Source organism: Pan troglodytes, chromosome 11, assembly GCF_028858775.2.
Source record: "Pan troglodytes isolate AG18354 chromosome 11, NHGRI_mPanTro3-v2.0_pri, whole genome shotgun sequence".
NCBI lineage: Eukaryota > Metazoa > Chordata > Mammalia > Primates > Hominidae > Pan > Pan troglodytes.
Genome location: NC_072409.2, coordinates 66,918,078 through 66,930,612, shown reverse-complemented (window position 1 = coordinate 66,930,612; position 12,535 = coordinate 66,918,078). Strand labels below are relative to the sequence as shown.

Sequence of the window (12,535 nt, the reverse complement as noted above, 5' to 3'; positions counted from 1 at the left end):
TGACATCTCCTGCTTCCTCTCATGCCCCACATACAGCCTGGGATTACAGGCATGAGCCACTGAGCCTGGCCAGTGTTTGTTTTGTTTTAAATCCATTTTGGCTTTAGTATATTCCCAACATCTGTAAAAGTGCTTGGCTCAAAGTAGGAGGAGCTCAATAATATTTGATGAATAAATAAGAGAATAAATGAATGAATACTTTATCTTCATATGGTACTTTGTAACTTAAGAACCATTTTCACATTTCTCTTACTACTTCTGATAATCGGATAATCAGATAAAACCACTGTGTTAGTTTCTTTCTTTCTTTTTTGAGATGGAGTCTCACTCTGTCGCCCAGGCTGGAGTGCAGTGGCATGATCTTGGCTCACTGCAACCTCTGCCTCACAGGTTCAAGTGGTTCTCCTGCCTCAGCCTCCCAAGTAGCTGGGATTACAGACGCCTACCACCAAGCCCAGCTAATTTTTGTATTTTTAGTAGAGACAGGGTTTTGCCATGTTGGCCAGGCTGGTCTCGAACTCCTGACCTCAAGTGATCCGCCCACCTCAGCCTCCCAAAGTGCTTGGATTACAGGCATGAGCCATGGCGCCTGGTCACAACTGTGTTAGTTTCTTATTGCTGCTGTAACAAACTACCACACACAGCATGGCTATAAGCAACACAAATTTATTTTCTTACCGTTCTGTAGGTCAGAAGTCTGAAGCAGGTCTCACTGGCCTAAAATCGAGGTGTCAGCAGAACCGTGTTTCTTTCTGGGAGCTTTAGAGGAAAATCTATTTCCTTGCCATTTCTAGCTTCTCGAAGCCACTCTCATTCATTGACTGTGGGCCTTCCTCCGGCTTCAAAACCAGCAATGGTCAGTTAAGTCCTTCTCAGATGAAGTCACTGTGACCTCTGCTTCTGCCTTCACATCCCCTGAGCCAGAGCTGGTGAAGAGAGGTGTCTCTGAGTCACACTGTGCGAATTGCCATGGAACAGAGTTAAGCTGTTTTCACGTTGATCCGTATCACAAGTGAGTGTTTTCCCCAGCTCTGAGTCAGTCTTTCTTTTTAAATCCAAAACCATATTATTAAGTTTTTAAAAAATCATGATTGCTTTACTTCTTCAGGTTTCAGGTTTCTCAGACGTAAAACCTTAAAACAGAAATGAATACCTGATGATTGCATTCCAGTTGTCTGCATTACCCATTAAGAGTCTCTGACCTTTTCTGGTCCCAGGAAACCTCAAAGAATAATACTGCATTTTCCACTTCATAGGCCTTAATGGGAGCAGGACTGTGGAAGGTGACACTGCGGCTTCTCCCTCCTTAACAGTTCACCTATGGTCTGTCTGGTATGACTCACACTTTCTTTGTGTCTCAAATTTCCCACATACGAAACAGATACTATGATGAAAATATAGCCCATTTAATTATGTGAAGTGTTTTGAACAAAATTGTTATAATGTGGACTTTTTGTACATCATCTAGTCTGATGGTTCTCACCATTGCTACCCATTGGAATTACTTATGGAACCTTAACAAATCCTGATGCTGGCTGAGAGTGGTGGTGGCTCATGCCTGTAATCCCAGCACTTTGAGAGGCCAAGGCAGGCAGATCACCTGAAGTCAGGAGTTTGAGACCAGCCTGGCCAACATGGTAAAACCCCGTCTCTACTAAAAATAAAAAAATTAGCCGGGCATGATGGTGGGCACCTGTAGTCTCAGCTACTCTGGAGGCTGAGGCAGGAGAATTGCTTGAGGCCGGGAGGCGGAGGTTGCAGTGAGCTGAGATCGCGCCACTGCACTCCAGCCTGGGTGACAGAGCAAGACTTCGTCTCAAACAACAACAAAAATCCTGATGCCTAGGTCCTGCACCAAGGATTCTGATGTGATTGCTATGGAATGTGACCTAGGCATAGGCTTTTTTTTTTTTTTTTTTTCGAGATGGAGTCTCTCTTTGTTGCCCAGGCTGGAGTGCAGTGGTGTGATCTTGGCTCACTGCAATCTCCGCCTCCCGGGTTCAAGCAATTTTTCCTACCTCAGCCTCCTCAGTAGCTGGGATTACAGGCATGCACCACCATGCCCAGCTAATTTTTGTATTTTTAGTAGAGATGGGGTTTCACCATGTTGGTCAGGCTGGTCTTGATCTCCTGACTTTGTGATCCACCCGCCTCAACCTCCCAAAGTGCTGGGATTACAGGCATGAGTCACTGCACCCGGCAGGCATAGGCATTTTTAAAAGCTCCCCAGCTGATTCTAATGTGCAACCAAGTCTGGGACCCGGGAAGACTCCTCTTAGGTAGCTCTAAACAAGCTCTTGTGGATGAGCCACTTTCTGGACCCAGTCCCCAAGTCATCCCCTGTGAGTGCAGCTCATTCTCCCCTCTGGGTTTTGGTCCTAGCAACCATCAGGAAGGAGACAGGACAGGTGGGTGCAGGACCTCAGCCCCACACAGGGCAGGGGGACACACAGGTTGCAACATCATAGTGAAAAGGACCGGAATCTGATGAGGACACACTGGAAACATGGTACCACTGTAACCCAGGTTTCCTCCTCGCCTGTGGAGCAAACATAAATCAGGGAAATGTAGATTGATGTCACCTTCATTCATCACAGCTTTAGTGAAACTTGGCAACTGGGGAATTTTTTGTTCACAAGGCAAACAAAGTCTTCAATTTAATTCCTTTAACTTCCTTGAAGATTATATTAACTAGTAGGTGAGGTTAAGACTTTTGAAAGTCATGTGGGTATTGAACTGAACTGCTCTTAGAAGAAAATTCAGAGAGAAGGTGATGTGGGTCAGGAGCAGGAAGAGATGCTGAGCCAAGAAGAGAGATTTGGGACATGAGATACCTCAAAAGGTTTGTTAGTTTATTCATTTATTATTATTTTTTTAATTTTTGAGACGGAATTTCGCTCTTGCCCAGGCTGGAGTGCAATGGTGGGATCTCGGCTCACTGCAACCTCCGCCTCCCAGGTTCAAGCAATTCTCCTGCCTCAGCCTCCCAAGTAACTGGGATTACAGGTGCCCGCCACCAAGCCCAGCTAATTTTTTGTATTTTTAGTAGAGACAGGGTTTCACCATGTTGGCCAGGATGGTCTTGATCTCCTGACCTCAGGTGATCTGCCCACCTCAGCCTCCCAAAGTGCTAGGATTACAGGCATGAGCCAATGCGCCCAGCCTTGGTTTATTTTTAAGTGCAATCTTGATATCATGCGGTACAACTTCTCTCTTCTAGCTTCCTTCTAAAATCTTGAATAAATTTTATATTCCTCACTATTGCATTCATATTAGTGCAAGGAGAGCACTGTTTTCAAAGAATTCAAAGAGGAGAGAGCCATAAGAATATGAGTCACAATCTGAAGAAAGACGCACACAGCTTTTACCAACAACCGATTTACCTCCATCTCTACTAAGGAAATGCAGACAAAATTTTTTTTTCATTTTTTCTTTTCCTTTTTAAAAACACAAATGAGGCCAGGCACGGTGGCTCACGCCTGTAATCCCAGCACTTTGGGAGGCCAAGTTGGGCAGATCACCTGAGGTCAGGAGTTTGAGACCAGCCTGGCCAACATGGCGAAGCCCCATCTCTACTAGAAATACCAAAATTAGCCTGGCATGGTGCCACGCACCTGTAATCCAAGCTACAAGGGAGGCTGAGGTGGAGGGATCACTTGAACCTGGGAGGCGGAGGTTGCAGTGAGCTGGGATCACACCACTGCACTCCAGCATGGGAGACAGAGTGAGATTCTCTCTCAAAAAAAAAAGAAAAACAAAAAGAAAACACAGATTGCTGACTGCACATCAGAGTTTCTGATTTAGTAGGTGAGGAATTCTAACAAGTTCCCAGGTGATACTGAAGCTACTGGTCTGGGAACTACCCTTTCAGAACCACTGGCTTACAACACTCTCATAGAAATTATTTCCTACTTTCATGTTTTATCATGGTCTGTTCTTTGAAATGTTAATAAGTCTGACGAGAAAAGAAAAGAGTGTTGTGGTCAAATGTGTAAGGGAAGTTAAGATTCTTTAGAGAAATCAAAACTTACTGCCCACACATACACGGCTTACTATCTATCATGCTTGTCCAACCCAAGGCCCATAGTCTGCATGCAGCCCAGGAGAGCTTTCAATGAAGCCCAACACAAATTCATAAACTTTCTTAAAACATTATGAGTTTTTTTTTTTCTCATTGGCTATCATTAATGTTAGTGTATTTTATGTGTGGCCCAAGACAATTCTTCTTCCAATGTGGCCCAGGGAAGCCAAAAGATTGGAAACCCCTGGTACATTTACCTGACTTTCTTATTTCAGGAAATTTTTACCCAGAAGGATGAAATGGCTGTAAACAAAAAATTAAATTCTAAGCTCCCCTAATCATCTGAATGAACCCCTCCTTTCAGTCAGGGGCATTCCAGAGTTAACCTGAAAAACGAATTCAAGTCATGATGGAAGAGAGGCTCACATATGCCCCATAATACCCCTTCAGCATTAACATCAACACAGACCTTAAGTCTGATAAGAAACGTTTACAGTCTACTCTCTAAAAAGCCTGCTACTGAGAAGCTTCAACTGCCTGATAAGGCCTTAGTCTCCGCAACACCTTATTATAACCCAGACATTCGTGTCTCCTTTCTACCGATAACTCTTTCAATCAGTTACCAATCAGAAAAATTTTAAATCTACCTATGACCTGGAAGCCACCCCCTACACCTCCCTTTGAGTTGTCCTACCTTTCCAGATCAAACCCACGTAAACGTTACATGTATTGATTGATGCATTATGTCTCCCTAAAACGTATAAAAGCAAGATGTACCCCAACCACCTTGGGCACATGTCATCAGGACTTCCTGAGGCTGTGTGACAGGCATGTCCTTAACCTTGGCAAAATAAAGTCTCTAAATTGCTTGAGACCTGTCTCAGATACTTTTGGGTTCAAATGGACAAAAATTTTATTTGTTCTAGGAACTTTCTGAAAATCCATTAGTCCAAACACTAGACTACTCAATTTATCCTCATTAAAGTAAGTACCACTTTCCAAGGAAAATAGATACAATCAAAAGATCATTTACTCTTTAAGACATGCTTGGGAACTCTCACCTTGCTGTGTCCACCAATGCTAAACCATTGTGTCACATACTTGTCCAATCCTAATCAAGCTCTATATCAAAATAGCCACCTTACTCCAGATTCCACAAACCTAATAAATATTCTGCTTTGCCCTCACCCTTCCAAGAAGCCAGTAAGACTCTTGTTATGAAAATGATCTTGTTACCAGAAAGGGGTCCTGATCCACAACCCAAGAGATGGTTCTCGGATCTCACAAAAGAAAGAATTCAGGGCGAGTCCATAGAGTAAAGTGAAAGCAAGTATAGTAGAAAAGTAAGGGACTAAAGAATGGCTACTCTATAGACAGAGCATCCCCAAGGGTTGCTGGTTGCCCATTTTTATGGTTATTCCTTGATGACATGCTAAACAAAGGGTGGATTATTCATGCCTCCCCTTTTTAGACCATATAAGGTAACTTCCTGACATTGCCATGGCATTTGTAAACTGTCATGGCGCTGGTGGGAGCGTAGCAGTAAGGATAATCAGAGGTCGCTCTCATTGCCATCTTGGTTTTGGTGGGATTTGGCCGGCTTCTTTACTGCACACTCTTTTATCAGCAAGATCTTCATGACCTGTATCTAAGTGCCGACCTCCTAGCTCATCCTGTGACTTAGAATGCTGAACCGTCTGGGAATGCAGCCCAGTAGGTTTCAGCCTTATTTTACCCAGCTCCTATTCAAGATGGAGTTGCTCTTGTTCACATGTTTCTGACAATCTCTCTCTCTCTCTCTCTTTTTTTTTCCCATATATTTATTTTTTTCTTTTCTTTTTTTATTATTATACTTTAAGTTCTAGGGTACATGTGCACTATGTGCAGGTTTGCTACATATGTATACATGTGCCATGTTGGTGTGCTGCACCCGTTAACTTGTCATTTACATTATGTATATCTCCTAATGCTATCCCTTCCCCCTCCCCACACCCCAAGACAGGCCCTGGTGTGTGATGCTCCCCACCCTGTGTCCAAGTGTTCTCATTGTTCAATTCCCACCTATGAGTGAGAACATGCAGTGTTTGGTTTTCTGTCTGACAATCTCTCTTACCTCAACAAGCACTGAACTAAGCCTGGTGCTATCCATCCATTTTGAGGGAGTCAGCATTCAACTATCCATTGCCTTTACTTCCTATATTAGGTTAGGTTGCTCCTATTAATTCCTGTCTTACTCACAGCTTGTGCCTGGAAAATAGTAGGCATTCAATAAATCAATAAATGTTATTTGAGTAAATGGACGAAATTTTCAGTTTTTAATATGCTATTGTGCCTTTTTTTTTTTTTTTTTTTTTTTTTTTTTGAGATGGAGTCTTACTCTGTCGCACAGGCTGGAGTGCAGAGTGCAGTGGTGCGATCTCAGCTCACTGTAACCTTCACCTCCCAGGGTCAAGTGATTCTTTTGCCTCAGCCTCTGGAGTACCTGGGATTACAGGCAGGCACATGCCACCATGCCCAGTTAATTTTTGTATTTTTAGCAGAGATGGGCTTTCACCATGTTGGCCAGGCTGATCTCGAACTCCTGACCTCAAGTGATCTGCCTGCCTCTGCCTCCCAAGGCATTGTGACTTTCTAAGCAGGGAAATGATGTAATTTCCCCCAAATTCCCACCACTTGTGGAAGGTATGTTCCTCAAACACCCTTTGGACAACCCTATCCTAATTTGTTACACAGATGTTTTCTTAAAAGATGGAGGCCGAGGTAGGTGGATCACCTGAGGTCAGGAGTTCAAGACCATCCTGGGCAACATGGTGAAACCCCATATCTACTAAAAACACAAAAATTAGCCAGGCATGGTGGCACATGCCTGTAATCCCACCTACTGGGGAGGCTGAGGTGGAAGAATTGAACCCAGGAGGCAGAGGTTGTAGTGAGCCGAGATCATGCCACTGCACTCCAGCCTGGGTGACAGAGCGAGATTCTGTCTCAAAAAAAAAAAAAAAAGATATGGGAACTACTGCTTAGCACTCTGTCATTCTTACTAAAAGAAGTGCTCCAGGATTGAATGTACCAATAAATTTAAGACCCTTCACTGTGTGAAAACCCTAATCTTAGGACTCTTTTCCACTCAAGATTATGGTCTTTGTTATGGACCTAATTGTGTCCCTCCCCAAATTCATATGTTGAAGTCCCAACCTCTGATGTGACTGTATTTGGAGATAGGGCTTTAAGAATGTAATTAACATTAAATGAGGTCATAAGGCTGGGACCTTAATACAATAGGACCAGTGTCCTTGTAAGAAGAGTAAAAGACACCTAAGAACTCTTTCTCTCTCTTTGTGGGTACACACAAGAGGACAGACACAGTGAGAAGATGGCCATCAACAAACCAGAAAGAGAAGCCTCACCAGAAACCAACCTTGCTGGCACCTTATTCTTGGATTGCTAGCCTCCAGAACTGTGAAGAAATAAATTCTGTTGTTTTAGCCACACAGCCTGTGGTATCTTGTTATGGTAGTGGGAGCTGACTAATTCAGTCTTCTTGAGGCTGAATTTGGGACCAGTGAGTTATCAGGGGAACCTGCCCCCAAAGTTTCAACGTAGGTTCTTTCTATTTTCCATAATTGCCGGCCAGTCTGAGAAATAAAGAGAAAGACTACAAAGAGAGGAATTTTACAGCTGGGCCGCCGGGGGTGACATCACATATCAGTAGGTCCATGATGCCCACCCGAGCCACAAAATCAGCAAGTTTTCATTAGGGATTTTAAAAGGGGAGGGGCTGTATGAACAGGGAGTAGCTCACAAAGATCACATGCTTCAAAGGGCAAAAGGGAGAACAAAGATCACATGCTTCTGAGGAAACAGGGCAAGGACAAAAGCAAAGATCACAAGGCAAAGGTCAAAATTAGAATTACTGATGACGGTCTATGTTCAGCTGTGTACGTATTGTCTTGATAAACATCTTAAACAACAGAAAACATGGTTCGAGAGCAGAGAACTGGTCTGACCTCAAATTTACCAGGGCAGGATTTCTTCCCCACCCTAATAAGCCTGAGGGTACTGCAGGAGACAGGGCGTATTTCAGTCCTTATCTCAACCGCATAAGACAGACCCTCCCAGAGTGGCTGTTTATAGGCCTCTCCCCAGGAATGCAATTCTTTTCCTAGGGTCTTAATATTATATTCCTTGCTAGGAAAAGAATTTAGCGATATCTCTCTAACTTGCACATCCATTTATAGGCTCTCTGCAAGAAGAAAAATATGGCTCTTTTTGCCCCACCCCGCAGGCAGTCAGACCTTAAGGTTGTCTTCCCTTGTTCCCTAAAATCGCTGTTATTCTGTTAGTTTTCAAGGTGCACTGATTTCATATTGTTCAAACACACATGTTTTACAATCAGATTTCATGTTGTTCAAACACACGTTTTACAATCAATTTGTACAGTTAACACAATCATCACAGGGTCCTGAGGTAACATACATCCTCAGCTTACAAAGATAACAGGATTAAGAGATTAAAGACAGGCATAAGAAATTATAAAAGTATTATTAGGGAAGTGATAAATGTCCATGAAATCACAATTTATGTTCCTCTGCCATGGCTCCAGCCAGTCACTCCATTCGGGGTCCCTGACTTCCCACAATAGTGAGTCCTGAACATGACCTATGGCTCAGAGAGCTCTCTCTAGCCTATCTATCCTGGTGTCATAGCTGCTGTTGATGATGATAATCATACTACATTAGTCCCCCCTTATCCACAGGGGATACGTTCCAAGACCCCCAGTGGATACTCGAAATCCTTAATAGTACTGAACCCTGTAAGTGCTATGCTTTTTCCTATGCATAATGTGAAAATAAAATGTAAAAGCTGTTGAAATCCCCCAAACACTATAAGCCTTGAGAGAGATGTGACTCTGATCTGAGTCATGTAGCATGTAGTTGCAACTTCTACTTCTTAGGTTATAGATTAAGTGAACCCAAGAATAAGGAGGAACTGCTGTATTATTTTTATATAACTTTGAATTTTACAGAGCTCTTTCACAGGCATCAGCTCAGTGGCACTTTGCAACAATTGAGGGATATGAGGAGTTTCACTGAAGGACAACAAACTGAGGGCTGAAGTCACAGCCACTAGAAAGTGGAAGGGTCAGAATCCCGTGTTGTCTTAAATCCATCACACAGCCTACTATCTGGTACTGACGCAGGATTTTTCTCAACCACCTTGCCAGCAGGAAACCTCCGGCTGGTGACACCCCTGCCCAGGCTTCCCTCGGCCCAGGGCTCCCTGCAAGAGGCACCCTGCCCACTTAGCCTGCCAAACTGTGCCTGGCTTGCACTCCAGCATGGATCCTGTGGCCACCGCGACTGTAGCACTCAGCCCCTGGCAGGAGGGGGTGTGTGGGCAAGTGAGTCCAGGGTCTGGCTGGCCTCTCCAAAGGCCAGCACAGGAGCAGTCTACATGTGGGGCTAGTGGCTGGCCCAGGCATGTGGCAAGTGACTCCCATGGTGGACTCCAGCATACAGATGAGGGGTACACCATGGCACACAAACAGCAAAACCTGCAACCCCAAAGCCCCAGAGTGGGTGTTACAGTGTGCTAACAGCTGTTTTAGTCCCTCCACAGCCTGATGAACAGGGGCACGTTAACAGTTCTGTCAGTCCCATTGCCCCACTCCAGCCCATGGGTTTGGGGATGACCTGGACCTGCTACTTTCCGTTACGTGGGGCAACTGCTGAGCTCCGAAGAGGGGGCAGGGCAGAGGGCTACAGTGTTACTGTTGTCTTTGTACCTGCATTTGGAGGGGTCCCAAGTTCTTGGTTCGCATCCAAGAAGAATGAGATTATGCTGACTATTGAAGGGTGAGGAGGGCAGAGAAGAGTTTTATTGAGTGATGAAACAGCTAATGAAACAGCTCTCAGTAGAGAGGGGCCACAAGGGTGGTCTCCCACTTGGTCGGGTGGTCTCTCTCTCAGTGTGGCTGGGTATGGGGCTTTTGTGGGCTCAGAAGGCAGGAGTGCATGCTAATTGGTTTGTGAGTATCCAAAAAAGGCTAAAACAAAGGCACCGTTCAAAGGTGAGCATGACTGTAAAAAAACAATTAGGAAAGAGAAGGTATATATAAAATAGGTGAAGGGTGAGGATCAATCAAAGGAAAGCATGACAAATAGAGATTCTCAATCCAGTTCCTATGTTTATGCAAGACTTTTAGCTTGGCTTTCAGGCTTTAAACTGCTTTTGGCTTGAAGGTGGGGTTTTACCAGGGATCCACCCCATTGCCTAGTCATTTGACTGCCTCCTACTGCTATCAGTACGTGAAAGACAATATTAAACTAAGGATGGGCACAGTGGAGCACGCCTGTAATCCCAGCACTTTGGGAGGCCCAGGCAGGTGGATCACCTAGGCTCAGGAGTTCTCAACCAGCCTGGGCAACATGGCAAAACCCTGTCTCTATAAAAAATACAAAAATTAGCCAGACATGGTGCTGCGTGCCTGTAGTCCCTGCTACTCTGGAGGCTGAGGTGGGACCGCTTGAGCCTAGAAGGTTGAGACTGCAGTGAGCCATGATTACACCACTGCATTTGAGCCTGGGCAACAGAGTGAAACCCTGTCTTGAAAAAACAAAAAACAATCAAATATATTAAACTAGATATTAGACATTTTAAGACTCAATTGCCCATATTTTCACTAGACAATTTTAATTTGGATTGCCTACATTTTTTTTGGACTAGATGTAATGTATTTTATGTAATATACTAAATGTAGTATATTTATGTCACCCAATAAAAAATTTGGTCTTTGTCTCATGCTTTTGGCAAGGAGCTTCTATAACCCTTGGAATTTCTTTCCTTTTCTTTCCTTTTCTTGAGACAGAATTTTGCTCTGTTGCCCAGACTGGAGTGCAGTGGTGCAATCTCAGCTTGCTGCCACCTCTGCCTCGCGGGTTTAAGCGATTCTTCTGCCTCAGGCTCTCAAGAAGCTGGGATTATAGGTGCCCATGACCACACCCGGCTAATTTTTGCATTTTTAATAGAGATGGGGTTTCACCATGCTGGCCAGGCTGGTCTCAAACTCCTGACCTCAATTGATCCATCCACCTCGCCTCATAAAGTGCAGGAATTACAGGCATGAGCCAACGTGGCTGGCCTGGAATTTCTTAAGGGATAGGAGTCTTTGTTGTGCTAATGAGGTATTAATGGCGGGCTCTTGGATGGCTACAGCTAGGGGACTGGTCACTGGAAAGACCAACCGTTTAATTTGAGGGTTGGCGCTTTGATATCAGCCTGACCTCCCGACTTCCAAAGAGGCGACTGGGGCTGGAGATTGAGTTCAATCAAGTGGACAGTGATTAAATCAATCATGCCTAGATAATGAAACCCCAATAAAAGACTCTGATCACGGAGGCTCAGTGGGAATTCCAGGTTGGTGAACACATTGATGTGCTAGGAGGGTGATGTTTCCTGATTTCAAGAGGAGAGAGCAAGAAAGCTCTGTGTTCTCTCCCAGACCTCACCCTATGCGTAACTTTTATAATAAAATTATAATCATAAGTGTAGCACTTTCCTGAGTTCTGTGAGTTGTCCTAGCAAGTTACTGAAACTGAGTGGATCATGGGACCCCCAAATCTGTAGCAAGTAGGTCAGAGTATGGATGACCTGGAGTCCCTGCTAAGGGCTGGCATCTGACGTGAGGGCAGTCTTGTGGAGGATTGAGCCTTACCTTGTGGAGTCTGATGCTAACTCCATGTGGTTAGTGTCAGAACTAAATTTCAGTGCACCTAGTTATTGTTAGCCCAGTTGGGGATTTTGCCAGGACGTTTTAACATATTCATTTACTTTCCTCCCTCTGTAACAGATGTTCATTTTAGAAAATTTAGATATGAGAAAATAAAAATCATCTGTAACTCCACTACCCAAATTGAACTACTCCAATATATATTCTTTCATTCTTTTTCCTGTGTATGTGTGTGCATGTTACTTTAAGAGATGAGGCCAGGTACAGTGGCTCATGCCCGTAATCCCGGCACTTTGGGAGGCCAAGGTAGGTGGATTGCTTGAGGTCAGGAGTTCGAGACCAGCCTGGCCAACATGGTGAAACCCTATCTGTACTAAAATTACAAAAATTAGCTGGGTGTGGTTTGGTGTACACCTGTATTCCCAGCTACTCAGGGGGCTGAGGCACAAGAATCACTTGAGCCTGGGAGGCGGAGGTTGCAGTGAGCTGAGATTGCACCACTGCACTTCAGCCTGGGCCACTGAGTGAGACTTGGTCTCAAAAAAAAAGAGGGCTGACCAGGTGCAGTGGCTCATTCTTGTAATCCCAGCACTTTGGGAGACCAAGGAAGGAGGATGGCTTGAGCTCAGGAGTTCATGACCAGCCTAGGCAACATAGTGAGACCTCATTTCTACCAAAAAAAAAAAAAAAAAAAAAATTAGTCGAACATGGTGGCAAGCACCCTTAGTCCCAGTTACTGAGGAGGCTGAGGTGGAAGGATCACTTGAGCCCCCGAGGTCAAGGAT

General features: G+C 44.4%; 1 protein-coding gene across 5 annotated transcripts in view; it reads right to left on the bottom strand.

Moving 5' to 3' along the window:
* Positions 1-12,535, bottom strand: part of GCNT1 (glucosaminyl (N-acetyl) transferase 1) — a 114,694-nt gene that overhangs the window by 65,623 nt on the left and 36,536 nt on the right. For 3 of the 5 annotated variants that reach the window (XM_054657823.2, XM_054657825.2, XM_024345521.3), the window contains one exon: positions 679-1,133. The exons of the other annotated variants lie outside the window; for them this stretch is intronic. The gene's annotated coding sequence lies outside the window, so the exon portion shown is untranslated. The remainder of the gene's footprint in view (positions 1-678; positions 1,134-12,535) is intronic. 5 annotated transcript variants of the gene reach the window in all.